General features: G+C 40.6%; 1 protein-coding gene across 7 annotated transcripts in view; it reads right to left on the minus strand.

Annotated features, from left to right (window-relative positions):
* The window catches only part of EHBP1 (EH domain binding protein 1), a 227,345-nt gene that overhangs the window by 195,948 nt on the left and 13,135 nt on the right, over positions 1-18,262 (minus strand). The gene's annotated exons all lie outside the window — the stretch shown is intronic.

Here is an 18,262-nt window from a genome sequence, read left to right on the forward strand (position 1 = left end):
GCCTCTTTAAAGACACCTTGAAAACAATCTGATACCCAAAATAAACATCAGTGCAAATTCTAATTTGAATTTCTACACAGACATATTGAAAAGGTAATGCTAAGTAGCAAAGAAAACAGGCAATTTAACTTTTGCATCCCCAAAAAGATTATTTTTTCTACTTGAATACCTCTAACAACAAGAGCAATCAAGTATTACTCCTCAAAATCTCCTTGGACAACCACAGACAGGTAAATCGGCTCTTCCTGAACTTCTACTCAGAAGGACAAACACGTTGAAACTCAGTGTGGCTCTCCAAGCAATTGTTTATTTGGTATTTGTAATGAATGTAGATGGAAACCTCAATAAAGGATACTTTCAATACAAATTATTTTCTCTTTAAATTTCTTAAGATTTATTTCTTGGCTAATAGTTACAGCCCTATTACTTCTACGTTATTAGTTTCACAGTTGTCTCGGTGATTTTTGATACTGACCTAACTTCCAGGCTTTTTTTTTTTTGGCCCATGATACACTTCCTACCGTATGACCACATTTCTGGTCCCACTTCCAGACCCAGGACCCCTCTTCCAGAGACTCCTGACCCTCCATTCTGGCTTTGTTTTCTGGCTGATGACCCAAATTCCAACAACAATCCTGACTGCAAATCCACCCACAAATGATTTTCAATGAAGTTCACATCTCCACTTAAAAGTACTAAACCTGCAACTCTGCCTGGCAAAAAAGTGCTACTCAGATTTTTTGAGACACTGGTATAAGAATCCTTGCCTTTCTAAAGCCACAGAAAACCCTCTTTCATGTTAAAAAAGATCATGGGGGGAAAAAAATGGATGTAACTGAGGAAAAGTCAAGATATAATGTGCTCAAATCATTATTAAAAGATGCACCCCAAAAAAATCCACGCAAGTATTCTGAATAAAAAAAGCAGTGTTCATACTGTTATCCTAGTATTTCATCACAGGGAGACTATCTACTTCATAACCAACTTTTCAAATGAAAATCCGACTGTTTTAATAGTCATTTTAAGCACTGAAGTGCTGGCCACCATGTTATATAACTTCCCACTGAGCTGTTCGTTTCTGCAGGCTACAATAAAGCTAATACTCCACCTATGATTTTATTTAAAACTCAGCAGAACTAAAGGTCTTCTGAAAAACAGAGTTAAAGATAGATCCCACCTTACTCCTTTAATATATTCCTTAACTTCCAGGTTGGGATAAACTGAAAGTGAAATAGCCTACTGCATTTTAACTGTGTAAATTCACTCTTATGGCTTGTTTAGGTGACCTAAAGTGTAGGTTTGCTCTGCTTGAGGCTTCTCCTGTAAAATCTAGCTTGGTAATGAGGTCATCCTGTTGTACTTCAAAAGCTCTTTGCCCACTTGGGGTCGGATGTGAGGTTCTCATCTGTTGGCACACAGCCCCATTCACTTTGATGGGAGCTGTGTTTGTGTCACCAGGAAAAAACACCCCCCCCAAGCAATTTCCTTGAAGCAAAGAAATCCAAACTCATGCCTACAATAAACAACTTTTTCCAGAGTTATTTCACTTTGCACTTTAAAGCTGACTTATTTCAGAAACTAGCTCGTCAACCAAATTCAATTTAACCTTGACTCATTCTCCTAAGCTTGCCTCTGAGTACAAAAAAAATGCCAAAAGCAGGGGAAGGTGGGGGAGGGAAGGAAAAATTAAAAAAAACGTGAAAGGAAGATGCATTTCTGCAGTACCAGTGGCTACACTGAGAACAACCCTCCCTCAGAGTGGGACTCTGTGTCCCAGGAGTCACAAATAAGAGCTTCAGTAGGAAAAGGCAGAACACCACCTGCAGAGATTAACGGGAAGAGCACAATTCCACACTGCCACCAGCTCTTCACCTCTTCTCCCTCTCATCTGAAGGGATACAGTACTCAGCAACATGTCTCTTGCCTATTTCTTCTCGCCAGGTCAGCCAGCCACTACACTTGTGGTGGCCTTGGCCTGCTCGGGTGTACAGGAACACCAGCCAGCCAAAACATGTAAGAGACAAGAAGACATTCTTCATGGCATACTCAGTAGATCATGAAAAAATTGAATTCCCACACATGGATTTCAAGAGTAAATTTCCACAGGTTTCCATCAGAAGAGCACTCAGGTCTCCAGAGGTCCTGTGAGGGAGGCTAAGAAGGATCCTACACAGGTCACTTCCTTTCTCGCAGCTCCAGATCAGGTAACGGTGATGCTGCTTTGTCCCTCTAGATATGTTTTGATCTTGTCTTATTTATCTTGGCATCAGAATGGATTTTTTCTTACAATGGCACTGGATCATCTCCCCAGAGGTAAAACAAGACACAAGCTGCAAAAGCGAAGCAGCACACCCAGCTCCACGTGGTGCCAACATCTAAACCAGGCGGCCAGCCCTGGTGGAGATGGCCCAAGAACATTTATACGCATGTGCAAACAAATGGGCCAAGAGAAGCAAGGGAGCAAAGCAAAGCGAGGAAACAGGAGGAGCGTCAGTGTTAGCGCCAAAGCAAGTTGATTCAAATTAGAAAATGAATCCACACCTGCAGTCCTACAACACAGATAATTTTTCTGGAAGAGACTCACAGCTATCCCAGATGCCTCAAAAAAAAAGAGTGAAGAAGAAGCTATATGTAGACACAACAGAGTTACTCTGAAAAACTAAGTAGCATAAAACAATTGTCAGGTATTGACAAGCCTCAATTCAGAAATCCCTCCCAGTCTGGACAAGGGAAAAATAAATTAAAAAAAAAAAAAAGCAGAGATGGGCAGTTAAACACGACAGTCATCTCCTGTGATACTGCTGTGTGCGTGTCCCGTGTTGGTAATTGACCTTACATTTAATTCTAATTCTCTCATTTAATTTTAAAGTGTGCCGTTGCTTGCTTGGCTTTACACAGGTTGTCAGAGACAGCTGGCGCTTCAATGCTGGAGAACTGCGTCTGCATCACATACACACACAGTTGTCACCAAGCCTGGATTTATTTCCAAATTTTGAAAAACTCCCTTGGCCAGGAATATAAAGACACACACTACCATGAAAAAGCCAACTAGAGTCTCAATTTTGAGCCACACTGATGGGAGCGCACACGCAGCACTTACTCCCCTAGGCTCCTTCACTGGTATATTTATTTTGTTAAGTACTGAGTATACTTTGCTCCTTCAGCTTCAAGTATGAGAGAAATCCACATCCAGAGGTACTTTGCCAAAATAAAACGAGGAAGGCCATCACAATATGGGGACAGAAAATTTAGCAAAATGGAATGGGGAGAGAAGGAAAGAGAAGAAAATATCCCAAAGGATGAGTTTCCCTACTGAGCATACCACATGCTTAACTGAAAACAGAAAGAACAGCAGTTTTTCTAAGGGATTTTCTTCAAGAAAGTCACAAACCCAAGAATTTAAAAATATCTCCATAGAACTGTTTTACAAACAAAGCCAGGAGCAACCTTCTCTTTCACAATCTGTTCATTGCTCTTTTATGCCAATATACTTCTAGAAGAAAAAGCTCAGCTCATATTTTAATCAGGAAATTTGCATTCAAGGTTATTAGTGATGTCTCAGTGCTAGGAAACAGCCAAAACCACATAATGTAGTTTGCTTGTTTAAAGCATTTAATATTTTCCTACTTCAGACTTCTCCCCTCCTTCAACATCATAAACCTGGGCTGCTCATTAACCAGCAATAAAAGCAAATAAAATCACTTCTAAAGAATTAGGCTGAAGACCAGTTTTGTAAGTTTACAAGTTTACTTTGTAAACTCGGAGATCATTGCAAATACAAAATCCACAATGGTGCAAGACAAATAAATATTAATGGTCAGCTATAAAAAAAAAAGTTTCCTGTGCTGCATGAACAGTATTTCTTATTCCTTTAATCCCACCAGCTTTTAGATAGTCACTTACTCAGCTCCAACAAAGCCAGTACGTTTAAGGTAAGGAACAACACACCGCTAGCCCTAAGACGATGGGGTTGGAGTGGAAGAAAGAACTGGGCTGTAGCTGAACAGCTACGTCTCCACGCTAAGTAATTGCTTCAATCTAGACAATTCAACACCACCAGCCTTTCAGCGGGAGTATTTCATACTGTACTGGAATCTAAGACAATTGCCTGGGCGGTGCTTTGCGTTTCACCCCATGCCAGTACGCAGCATTGCCAAAGCAGCGGCAGATCCCTGGAAGGGGGAGCCGAAGGAAATCACCAGCACTGGGGTGTCAGACACTGCCACCATGAAAGGCAGGGACCCAGCAGCAGGTACTGAGAGATCATATTTTATAAAGCCTACCATAAACTTGCATTTGTTACTTACTCATTTTTGTGTGGTTCACAAGAAACTATTCCCAAAAAAAGGCCGTTTATAGCAGTAAACTTATTGTAGTATTTACAAGTGAAACGTACTCAGCAAAGAAGCAGGGAAGATTATGATTTCAAAGTTTGTGACTCAGAAAAAGAGCTTCATTGCTGCCCTGCATACCAAGTAACTAAAATGAGCTTTAAAATGCAGATTAATAAAACATCTATAATTCAAAACCATGCCTGCTTTTCCTGACAGATGGAAGCCATGATTCTGGTATCTTCAATTCTCCTGTTGAAACAACTGATTAATTAAATAAATAACTAACTAAATAACAGAACCAGACTTTGCCATATCCACAATTATTAAATAAAGTAATAAAAACATTCCACAGACTGGAAAAAACTATGTCATCTGATCATCACCTTATATGCCACAAATTTCACTGACTGAGAAGGAGGTTGTGCAAGATTCAAGGTCTTCTGGGGTTTGGTTTGCTCATTCCAGGAAATATTTGGCACAATATTTTGATTACAGAACTCTCCAAATATCATTTGTGAAAGAAGGACATAAAAGGTATTGGTTTCCCGTTAGCTTGTTTTGTAAACCTTTTAGCAGAAGCAGATAACATTAACCAGGACCTATTTCTTCACCTAACTTATCATTTGATAACAAAAAAAAAAAACCCGAAGAAGACTCATGTTTAGATGCTGCTGCTGGAAAGAATTGCAAATACACTTAACTTTAATTATGGACACTGAAGCCAATGGCAAGACTAACAACCTTTTGTGAAAGAAAATAGTAACAGTATTTGTTTGTAACAAGGTATCATTGTATTTAAATAACAGTCAATAATCTTCTATGTAATGGACAAGGTATCTTTTTTGTAGAGGTCCCTTTTCCATCTGTACACAGACACACTACAGCCTGCATGTTTGTTTTGGCCTCAAATTCCCTAAGTACTGGGGTTTGCCCCCCCCCCCCTTTTTTTTTTTTTAGTTGAGCTTGTTTTATTCTTACTGTGTTTGATTTGAACTGCATTAATTATTACGGGCTGCTAGACTACTCTTGTGAAGCAAGCCCAAAAGAGTATAATTAACAAGAGAAGCAGCAGTGTGAGCACAATAGCATGCAGATGCACCTATTGAAGGATAAAAACAATTACTTGAGGAGTAATGTCAAAGTACTTCTGATAAGTTTGTTGGTTTTGGGTTTTTTTAATAGCCTTTTGTCCTCTCTGCATTGTGCATACCAGCACAATGTGCCAGGTTTTCATTAGGAACCAATCCTCCCTCCCCACCAGCACACAGCTTTCTACATGACTGCTGGAATGCTATCAAGGCTAATAGTCTCTTAAAAATAAATGTGATGAGTTCTATACCACCATTAATTCAGGATGAACGTTACTTTTCCTCATTTTACAGGTAATTACTTTGAAAAGCTCTCTTTGCAGTGCAGTCTTCTGCACTGGGACCTATGCTATGGCATACATTACCATTAGTCAAGGAACTAATCAAGCAATGGCCTTTCACGAGCCTTGTACCAAGTTTTTTTTCCTTCAGAATTTCCTGTTGGTCACGATCAATGAAATTCTATGGATGCCTACAACTCTGGGAAGCGCAGTCGAGTCACCACCGATGCTTTAAACAGGCCTAGAGACACCGGTAAGAATTATGTCATGTGTTGATGCACTTGCCAAATGAGCCCTCTTGCTGAGTGAAGGTACAACACTGATTGCAAAAGCCAGAAACATTAAGAAGAAAATAAAATGCCGTGCAGATAAAAGCCATCTGAGCTAATGATAAGATGAAGTACATTACGAGATGAAGCTTTGCATTTCAGGAAGGAGTTTGGGGTTTCCACGGAGGAAGTTAAGGGTATTCAAAACACTCTGTACCCAGACATCGTCCAGCGTAGTTGTACAAGATGCCAGGACACATCCACCAGCAAATTAAGGTAGGATGGCTGCCATGTTCACCTGGTCTAGCCTGTCTGCTCCCACTTCACTGCAGATTCCTGTGCAAGGCCTGTGAACAGACTTCTGAACCATCTCACAGCATTACCACGTCAGACTACCTGAATCAAAACAACAGTCTCAACCTAACACATCGCGGAACAAGCATCAAGCCCCTAAAACAAGAAAAAGCTTTTTCTTCCCTCTAGTCTTCCCATCTAGTCTTAACAAGGCTAGGAAATTTCAAGAAAGTAATCATTAAAACAGGCATAGCAAGAAGATACCACAGCTGAGATCCCTCCACTTCTGCATCTTCACTTTCTATGCTTAACACAAGAAATTCCTGCTTCCTTCTTCCCACCAGAGGTCTCTACATATTTTTTCAAGACTACACAAACTGTCAAAGGACCAGGATTTTCCTTGTGAACTGAATTTTAGGTTTTTTTAGTACATCTGCAGCTAAACGGATTGACCTCTACAAGACTTATGTCTCAAGATTATGCTTTGCTTTTCAAAAGAAGCTTCAGTCTGGCTTTGCTTGCTTTAAACAAAAAAGGGACAAAGCGAGACATTACGACTGTTTTACAAGTGCAGTCAGACCTACTGAATCTGCACAGCATCTATTTGCGAGGCTGAGCGTGGAATGTGTAATATGTACTGCTGATGACTTGGTTTTCTTAAACCAAACACAAACGAAGTTTGCAGAATGAGCTGGATTAAACAAAGCCCAAGTTCATCCATTATTCAGACCAAGCGACAAGGACAGATTCAGCTTCATTTTTCAAGGAGTTATTGCAGCAAAGAATCTTGAGCAAAACAAACTCGACAGGACTATCTAGCAAAATATTTTCCTAAAGATTTTTGCAACAAAATTTTATATTGCAGAATATACAAACTGACCCTAGTCTTCAGAAATGGTGTTCTTTAACATCCTTTTGGCAGTAACAGGAGAATGCCTTGACTAGTCCCTGAATTTTGTGTCACATCCATCTGCCCTCCACGTAGAAGCTTTCTTTGCCTGATCCAATTTAGCCTTGCTTGTCCCAAGGAGGGGTTAAGCGTACTGCACCAGAAGGACCAAGTGGATCTCTTATCTCACTCTCCTGTACTCATGGACACTCCCCTTAAGCAGACATTTATGCAGCAATGCTTAGTCCTCATGTTTACACTAAACATCCTAGCACACCAGAGCTTCAAAATACCTCCCAATACCCTATAACAAACAATGCCTACAAAAAACAAGCGCTGCTGAAGGCCACCTAAAGGCTTGCATGTAATACCAACCTCCCCAGTTGAGTAAGTTCAGAGCATTAGACCACCATGGAACACAGTTCAGGTTTTTGTGCGTGGCTAGCAGGAGCTCAGGCTAACTGGCCGGGAAGAGCAGTGGCTAAGGGAGCACTTGGACAAACCTTAAATGGAAAGAGTGGAGCGTGTTGCTTTATAGTGGAAAGTTCACAGGAGCCTACCATGAGTCAGATCTTTCTCAGATGCCGATTTTCCTTTTTACGTTCTTTTTTCAGAATATTTAGTCTTCTACATTTTAACAATAATGAATCAATGTTTTTTAAAAAAGCTATCAGTTTAGACTTGATATAGGTTATTCCTCCTGAGCAGCGCGTGGCAAGAGCAGGCACTACGCAAACCTGCTCGCACAGCCCACCCAGTCCTGACCCACTGTGAGCTTGCGGTTCTGATCCTCTTCCCTGCAGAGCTGGGGCCTGACAACTGCCAAGTGAATAAACACAAACCAGTTAGAAATCAAACTCATTTTCACCTCATGTGTAACAGTGCATTTGAAAGCTGGTTTAAGAAGGTGAAGTGCTAGACCATCTATCTGCTAAACTCAAGTGCTGAAGGCAGACCTCCATACACCCAGTCTCCACATCCTGCGCTTCCTTAAGGAGACACAAGCGATCAGCATTATCTGCCCCTCTCTTCATGAATGTCCATGTCCATTGTGGTGTAAAACAATAAAACAGATTAGTAACAAGGGAAACACAGTTTTAGCCAAATTGAGCAAGTAAACCAGGAATTTTGAATTCGAATTCCAGCTCCTGTCCCCACTGACTATACATCCTTCAGAAAATTTTAAGACAGACATTGAGCAGCATCAACCCTCCCTTTGATTTTAGTCATGCTCCATGACCTACCTATCTATAGACCAAAGATAGTATCTCCATACAACAATGTACGTGCATTACTGAGGATACCTTAAACTATAGTGTGTTATCCCTTCTTACTTTGAAGCACTGCAAGTTTGTTAGATGTATTCTCACAATAAAAAGTGCAAAAAAAGCAAAACTAAAATGAAACTCTGACTGACAAATGCTGCCTGAAACATAGCTTCAACCCATCAAAAACAAATGCCCACATTAAACAATATATTTCTGTACTAAAAATATGCAAGACACTTCCCGGCACACCATTGTCAGTTTTAATCAGACCCCATTACAAAACAGATCCTATTCCATTTTGCATAATTTTTTTTTTTCCAAATAGCATTCGAACAGAAGGCCCTTCTGTTTTTCAATCTGGAAACAGTAGAGGAAAAATAATTTATTTTTCTGCAATTCCTGCAGAACAGAAGAAAAGCATGTATCTTTCACCAAAACCATGGTGTTAGGAAATTGAACTATTCACAACAGAATCTTCTTCCTCTAATTTGTCTAAAATAGATTTAAGAAATTCTGCATAGTCTACTATGAGTAATTAAAGAAAAGGATGATCTTTGCTGTCCTTTCTGCCTCGAAGAGTTTCACATTCACACACAGATTGACTTCTGCTCCACAGAGATTCCAATGTCCATGTTAGTACTCCGACAAAGCAAGTCAGCAGTGACAGTGCATTAATGCCTCCATCCTCCTCTCCTTGCAATCCATGGACTCATCCTGAAGAAAATGACAGTTCAGCATGGGCAGGAGTAAGAGAATCTGGCTTTTAAAGCTCCCTTCCAAACCAACAGCACCAGGGTTTTCATGTTTGGTTTTGCTCCTTAAGGCCATGTTTTGGATTACAAAAAGCAACTTTTATTGTTGGAAGATACACAAGAATTGTGAACATACTAAAGGTTTCCGAGTGGGCAGCAAGCACAGAATGGTACCAGATTGTTGTGTTTGTCTAAAGAGAAAGTTCCTATCACCTGCCTCAGGTGCCCAGATTACAGGACTGAGATGCTTATACAGTAATCAGTGGTTTTAATTAAAAAGACTGATACCTATGAAGAGCAAATGAGCACTAAAACAGTGGTCTGCTTCTTCAATACTGGAAAGTTTGAAAAGCTTGAATATATGCTTGAAGCCATAAAAACAGTGCAAACTCTTGATTTACACTGTGAAGAAGATTGTAGCCTAGCACCAGGTGGCATGACACAAGTATACAGTAAGCTAAGGGGCAGATCTAAGGTATGCTGTGTCCATACAGGGAGCAGTGTGGAAGGGCCAGTATGACACAAACTCACACTTAGTTTTCTAAACGATGACTTTACTGAGCCCTAAATTAATCCACATTTATTCTAAGACATGGACATTACTGGCCCATGCACAATGAGCTCTCCAATTAAAGGTTCTTCATCTGTCAGCGGCCTCCTTTTGCTTTTGCAAATTAATATCACAAAGAGGGAAGAAAAAAAAAAAAAAAAAAAGGAGGGGGGGGCGGGGAAGTGAAACGTTATATGCTGTGCTAGCTCCTTTCCCCTATGTCTGCCCAGGAGACCAGACTTTGCAAATACTGTCAGGTGCTCTCAGTCACTGCCATACCACAGATACGGTATCAAGAAGTATGAACTCACTTTTGGGGAAGGAGGGTGTTGAAAGATGAGATCTTGAACTGCTTTCTCAACTCTGATTCTGGCATCACCTTGGCTGTATGGCCAACCACAGGATTATGAATCGCCCGCTTTCAGCAAAGCGCCCAGTTACCTGGAGGAACACTCCTCAATAGCTGGAGTACTGGTGGAAATAACACATCTTTCTGCCACCCTTCAGGGGCACAAAACTAGAAGATTTTACCAACTGCAATAATGCACCAGCTACTGGAAATCCATGGAGCAGCTAGAGCATCAAAACACCACAGAGAAACATGGGAACTTTGCATTTAAAATTGGGTCCCAAAGTCACACACTTGCACACTAAGGAAAACAAAATGCCCCAAAGCCTCTACAGACCTCATCCTCTTCAAGCTTAATGAGGCCTTCAAAATGTAAAAAACAAGCCAGCGTGATAAATTTTGCAGCAGTAAGCTATACACAGATAGTTTTCAAAATTAAATCTATGATTTTCTTGCATGTTAAGAAAAAACATTAATTACCAGAGTTAAAAACGTTTTGCACGTGCTTTCCAAGGAACTGGCATAGGCCACTAGAAATTGCCACTACCACCTCCCATGAGACGCCCCATTTCATATTGGTGGCTTTTCATGAGCTGCTTTAAGATGGAGGTATGGCCGTAAGAAGTGAAATTATTTCATCAGTATTTACAGCTAAGTAACTGTTCCAAAGACTGCAAAATTAGAACTACTCCTCTTCCTGCTCAATCTGTTTAATTAAGTTGTTACATTGCTTCCAAGCTGCCTCCTGAAACAGAAGTTAACACTTCTGATTACAGAAGTCAATCTCAAAAGCAACACCATTTATTTCTATTTATAGATCACCAAGTCTTCCCCTAGAATCGTATATTCAAAGTCTAAAAATTTATGTAATTTTTAGTAAGTTAAACTGGCCAAGCCTTTTAATTAAGGCCCTCAAAGTCACACCCCTGGCTCATATCCAGCAGCAATTATTGGCTAAGAAAAAATGCATGTTAACTCATGGATACACAAGAGACCAAGCAAAACCTCCTGCCAACACTAGGGACTGGATATGGTAAACAAAACAAAAAAGAAAAATTTCTTAACTGAAAGACTTCTATTTCTATTTTGAAACGTAAAAAAAAAAGATCTTACAGCTTTTAAAAATTGGAAAATATTTTGAAAATACCAGGCTTCCTAATTTGCAGATGAAGTGATGAAACATTTCTATTTCAAGGTCAAAAAAACCTGAAAACACCAACTAAGGACCTAAACAGATTTTGCTAATAACTGCTGTTTGTAAGATGCCCAACAGCAATCTGAACTAAACTGTAACTAATTATTTCAACTGGAAACTAGCAGCATATTTAATATGACTGTTTTAAAGCATGGGTTTCAATAAAAAAAAAAAAAAAAAAAAAAACAAAAACCCAGAACCTACAGTATAGCTGAATTCGTGCTGATGCTGAAAATGCACAAAGAAATTACATCTTTCAGCCAGCCAGGTTTTTTGTTTGTTTGTGGTGGTTTGTTTTTTTTAAATAATCTTCCTATATGATATTTTTCCGTTACAACCTGATCTAGCTTTCACTCAAGCCAGACACTGCTACAAACAGAGCTAGGTCAGCCCTTTGGCTCAGCATCCCTACAGAAGAACCTAAGAGTAGTGGTCCTTCACATTTTTTTCCAGTACACCAAGCTGAACCTACTCTCCTTTGAAAAGCTTACAGCTGGTTACTAACATCCAACAGGACATGCTTCAAGGTACAAAAGGTCCTTTGCATCCTCGAAATTTTTTTTGTGATATAAAGTGTTAAAAATGAACACTGCCCTTTCCTTGCTTACGGTCTCAACGAAGACGTATAGATACCACCAGTATCAACAGTTTCAAAGTCTTAAATTGGCCTTTTGCTACCCGTCACACATCAAGTTTGAAACTGGAGACTAAACCTAGTCGCTACGCTGACTACCGTGCTGCTCTCTCCCTGTGCTGTCATGGCTGGTATTTTATATCAACTAAAAATAGAATCCATACCCTCTCCATCCTATAGTGAAATGCCTGATTGTGTTTTAGCCTGATGGCTGCTTTAGTTAGCTGATGTATCTTAGTATGGGGTAGCTGTAAAGTAACATCTGCAGCCACAGAAGAGACTCCTGGATGCTGTCCAGATTTTTTATTAAGTGGATTTGATGTCTTGCAGGCTGGATTCCAGTCTTGTACCATTAAATGAGGCAAAGGGATAAAGAAACACAGGCCCTCTATCCCATAGAGCACACAGCTTAAAAGATTAAGTAATTTTGTCTCACCCTAGATTTCAATTTTACTCTAATTTAAAATTTTTTTATCTATAAACACAAATGTGTCTGGTGTGAAAAGCAGTTCTCCTTGGAAGCAGAAAGGTGAATAAAAAGAGAGGCTAGGTTAGTTCCTGGAGCAAAATACACTCTTAATCTTGCAAAGTGCTGAGAGACATCCACTCCAAGTAAAATACAAAGCCTCTCAAACTTACTGCAACACCTAGTTGTGCCACGTGAAGAACGGTATCCTTACAGTGAAAGGCAAAAATCTCCTACCAGATTAAGTGCTGCAGGATCTGGCACTAGATGAGGATAAACAGGAAGAAAAATTTTAATTTCAAGCTTTTAGAAGGGTATTACAGTAAATGAAATGAAGTTACTGTAAATGATTACATTTCAAATTGAAGCTTTAATACATTTGCCTAGTTAGGGTCAAAGAAGCCTAATGAATAAAATCCACTCTGTAAACTAACCATCAAGGGAATGGGAATCAATTTTAGCCGTGCAGAGTTCACACAGAGCACTGAGGGGGAAAACCAGTTATGTGCAGCGTCATCAACACAGACAATAGAGATGCGTGGGCACACAAACTCCTTGGATTCTGCAAAATAATATTTTCTGCATATTTCAGCGTATTTGATATAAAATGCACTTTTCATCTTTAAAACAAACAAGGCTCAAAAGTTGAACGCTGCAAAATTTTAACATACTTACTTCTGGAGCATTCAGATGGAACATCAGCCTTGGCAGGGCCAGCGTTGCACACGCGTGTGCATGCCCACGCTCCAGCAGTACGAGCGCTTCAAAATGACGGGCAGGCCCGTGGAGGAACACTCAGGAAAATGAAGCTCACCGGGCTACCACAGCGAAGAGCAAATCCTGAATGAGTGCATTCACAGGAGAGTTCAGCACGGCTTTATTTATGCACTTCATGCTTTAAGTCAGCTCTCCTCAACTTTTCCAGTTTCTAAGCATAGACAAGACCTTACACAAAACACTTATCTCAGCTTGATCTGTTAATTCAACCTTGTCTCTTGGGCTTTGACAGATGAGCGCTGGCATATCTAGCTCTTGCTGTTTAACACTTTACCCCGCACAGTACCGATCCTGTCTCAACCGCTTTTCTTCTGTGGAAAAACCGCTTTTCTGTCCTCAGCGCTGCAGCTCTCACTTTGCCTTCGTCCAGGTCAGGTCCGAGAGGCAACCTAGCAGGCCAAAGCCTTTCACCCCTTCCATGGCAAGGCGAGTCAGAGCTCTTGTTTCTCACTGTTCTGGCTGAAAAGCTAGTGCTCAGTTTTAACATATACAGGGTTTGGGTTTGTTTGTTCTGCAGCCAGACAAGCAATATAGTACCAAATGAGGTGTGAATTTACTCATTCATTTCAATGCAGTTAATGTTCAAAGATGCTTTGGGTCACTGAAACCCTCAAACATCAAAGCCAATGAAAAGAAGTGTTTTGGAGAAAATTATTAAGTCAAAGTGTAAACCAGAGCCAGACTTTTGGCTTCTGTAATATCACCACATCACTGGAACAATGTAAAGAAACCTTTAAGTTCCCCAAAAGGGGCAGGGCGGGATTCCCCACGGCAGCTGCATATGCCAGAACCTGATGTGCTTCCACTCACACCCAGGCAGCACAGCAGCTCCTCCTCTGCCCCTGTGACATCCAGCCTCCGATCTGCAAGACCCTTCTGTAAAGACACACAGTAAATCCAGAGCATCCAAGCCATGTCCGATGCATGGGGTCCATTCCCAGCAGCATGTATGGGCACAGAGTTTTCCCTGAGGCAAGCAGACCAGCGTGTGCTGCCCGTATTCCCAAGGGGCTGACAGTCTTCCGCCATCCCACAAATGAAGCACATCCCTCAGCAACAGGGTGACAGAAGGTGGCAGAGCAGAAATTGGGGCCAGGAGGGCCAAAGCGTAGACGAGCTCTCGCATCCGACACTTCCCACTTTACCTAACATAAATGAACCTCAGGATTTGAAGACAGATGCAGGTTCCCTCTTTCCCTCAGCCGTAGTCTCCCTTCCCCCTCTTACCTCTCCTAAGACATGGATAGGCATCATGCGCACCCGGGGATCTTAGAGCTGGAACACCCAAAGGGAGGAAAAAAGGTTCAAACAAAGAGAAAATATCCATAAGGTGAAGATGATATGCGGCCAGCTTCATCACATAAATAACAGCACCAGAGATAGAACAGGTACCTACATTTTCCTTCTGGCTTTGAATCATTTGATTTCGGTACAATCCTAGTCTTCAAGAATCAGCTATGAACCTGCCTGGCAATTCTGAAACAGGCAATGGAGGTTTGCTTCTCTCAAGAGAGTCAGAGTCAAGGGTTTAGTCTGTCTCTGACCAAACTCTGAGCGGTTCTTGCAGTTTAGCCTCATAAATATTTCAAAGGTCTCATGTGCTACCTACCCTATCTCTTCTTACACTGTAAGTCACACGACAGATGCTGGAGCAACAAACAATACCAACAAACACACTGCAAAGAATTCTTGGCATTTTTTAAGGGTAGGAAATAAAATGATACTTCTCCCCCCACACCCCTATTCACATTCTCTCTTCCACAAGCATTAGATTATGGGACTGATTTTGTGGATGTGATATGAAAGAAAAAGCTATCACCCAAAGTCCAAGCGGAAAATAAATCACAGAATAAATTCTGCAGCAATATAGAGGGGAGAAAAAAATAAAAAGGATTAGCAATTCTAATCTAGGCAGTGTATGTATATATTGAAGTCAACAAGCTTAAGCAGAATATTTCAACAGCTCCGATTATATCACAGTAATGATAAATCTATATCCTGCTGTGCAGCCATGGCTTTGTTGGAGTTGTAACTGAGCTCCATCCTATCAGCTTTATTCCCAAAAGTCTTCACAGAGCTTAACAAGTTCTCTTCCTTCATTTAGTCCTACAGTTTCTACATAAACACCTCTGTTAAAGCACTTTGGTTTGAACTGTCAGGCAGACTGTCACAACCGTTCGCAAGTGAATCTGACACAAATAGTATAGGTCCCCTGAACTTTTTGCACTGGAGTAATCAACATGTAGGCTTTCAAGTGTAATTACACACTTCAGGCATCTATCACCTCTACTGAAGAGGAGCTTGGTCCTTAGGGAGGGTTATTGTCATTTTCTAACATTGCCACCACTGGATAAAATATTTTAGAAACATCAATCCTGAAAGGATGTACTTAGAGCCTAGTACAAATGACTTCCTTCCCCTCAAGCTGGCATTTATCCATTACACATACTCTTAATTACACATCACTCAAAGGAAAATAAATAGAAAACAAACAAAAACCCCTCCCCACAACAAAAACCTTGCTTAAGCTCCTGCATCAGTAACTGTAATCAGTGACCATGGGGTCACCTCCTCTCCAGAATCACCTTTCCCATCTTCCTCATGTACTCTGCTTCACCAGTCCTGCTCTACCTCAGTACATTTTGCAGCAGTTCCCACTCTGACCCCATATGACCAAACACACTTGTAAATGACCTCAACATTATTCACAGGGGGGGGGAGGAGGGAAGAAAAAGGGAGGGGGCATTTTTCTAAGTTTGCAGGGTATAACTTGCAGTTTCCTCAGCAATGCAGTTTCTTGCTACCATAAATCTGCACTCATACAATTCCTATTAGCACAGAAATGGTTTCTTGCACCTTGTCCACAATTTCTCTGTATTTCAGTTTCAGAGATCATTTGGGGATCATTTTTCTCTACCACAGAGCAGTCTTGTAAGACTGGATTAATAATGGAGCTGTGTGGCTGCAGAATTTTTGTACAGAGAAAGTGTCAGCACTTGATATTTATTTCCGCACAGCAAAGTGTCTTTTTAGCTGTTTTATGCCAGTACCACCGAACAGAGAGCTACTACCTCCTGGCCTTTAACAGGAGACATAAATCCTACTTCTAAGTAATTGCAGACATAAAACTGTAGGAAAGATGATTTGTGCACACAAATTAGGGAGTGATAGAAAAGAGAACTTGTCTACACGGTTACAAGGGAAGTTGAAAGGAAGCCTAGGGTAGAACCAGGATTTTCTGCCTTTTGATGTTTCTACCACCAGACCACACTTTAGTAGAATGAGAAGCAAATAGGACTTTACTTCCCCTTCCAAATCAAAAATGCCTGCATAGAAAAAACTGCACTGAATTTGTCAAGTCTGCTCTGAACAAATGAAGGTGCTATACTGACCAAGACAGAATTATTTATGTAAGGAACAAAAATAACTTGTACTACTACTCTTATATAGTTTCACAAGCTCTTCTACTTTCAGTACTCTCAAAAAAACTACTCTGAAGTTTCTGGCTACATCTGGGTAGCCAGAGAGAGAGGACACTGTGTGCGAGTTCTTTTCTGTGACTGGGAACTTGCCTTGGGGTAGAAAAAGAATAAAACTTCCACAGCCACATGTGTATAAAATCATGCTTTGATACAATAATCAGCTCGAAAAGCCCAAATTGTAAATAAGTTTTTATCCTCCTGTAACTGTACAAATGCACCAGTTGTGTGTGCTGTATTATTCCTCCCCTTTTCACATCAACCACCCAGAAACTGGCATGTCACACCAATACGGAAAACCACTTACACAGGTACAACGAAGAAAATACAACACAGTGACAACACAAGGATGCGCCAGGTTGAAGAGATCAGGACATCACTTTGACCTGAATAAAATTACATCAAAGGCGGCCAGACACATACTGTAGTTTTATTTACAAAGCTACAGATATTCCTTTAAATACAAAATGTTATAAAAGAATTCCTTTCAAAGGCACTCAAAATTTTTTTTAACATCATATGATATTAATAGTCAGACTTTTTCTACTTGTGCAGATGCAAACAATGCAGTTTGTTTTCAGTCAGCACAAAAAGAATCCCTGGAACACTTCAAATTTAGATTTCTTCTTTAACAGTATGATTGTTACTATTGCAGTCACTCAAAGAGAGGTGAAATCATAATTAGCATTCACCAGAAGATGTAACCTCCCTTTTAAAATAGTTTCTGAAAGAATTGTGACTATTATGAAAGCGAAACATTAAGATCTGTGTTTGAGCAAAGCCTCATTTTGCTTCTATTCCCATCAGTGATGGCTGAGCAGACAGTACCAAAGCCAGCACCTGTCCTGCCTTGTGACCCGTCTCCTGGGTTTAGGATTCAGACAGAGATGCGAGTATCGATGGATTACTTCTACCTTAACACAAGCAGAGGCACAACAACATTTTTGATAATCAAGACCTGCTCAGGATAGTTTTTGTGACAACAAAACTACTTCAATTAGGGAAGCTACTCCAAACTGGAATAGTTGTTCTGGTACAATCAGAAATATAAATGCACTTTATTTTGCTACAGAAGTGCTTAAATGGGCCGTGCAGCTATTTCCATGAAAACGTCTCTAAATAATGTACTTCTGTACTGCTGCCTCCTGCCTCTAAGGGAAGAATAGGTGCCATATGACATGGATTGCAAAAGCACAGTGAAACAGTGGAGCTGCTGCATATAGATGAGGTCCAAGTATACATATGTGCATGTTGCTTGTTCAGCAAAATCAAGTCTGAAATTTCAACGTGACACAGGAAGTTCCCGTTTTAAAGTGGGCACGTTTTATCATAAGAATGTTATGTGGTCTGGGTCAAACATCTGTCTGAATAAAACACAAATCTGATTACAGCTGAAAGGAATTGTATTCAACAGGAGAATAAAGGCCCGGGGTTTACAACAGTGTTGAGCATTTCAGTAACATGAAATACTTCACTATTTCAAAGCTACTTAATTTACCAGCTTGAGGTTGTTAGGAAAGTGAGATTTCTGGCCCTGCTCAGCCCATGTGCCCCACAGCACACCCGGGAGTCTCCCAGAGTAACCAAGGGTGGACAAGATTTGTCCCTTACTAGCGACAGCCACCCCTTCTGCTATT

The sequence above is a fragment of the Strix aluco genome, chromosome 3 (genome assembly GCF_031877795.1).
Source record: "Strix aluco isolate bStrAlu1 chromosome 3, bStrAlu1.hap1, whole genome shotgun sequence".
Lineage (NCBI taxonomy): Eukaryota > Metazoa > Chordata > Aves > Strigiformes > Strigidae > Strix > Strix aluco.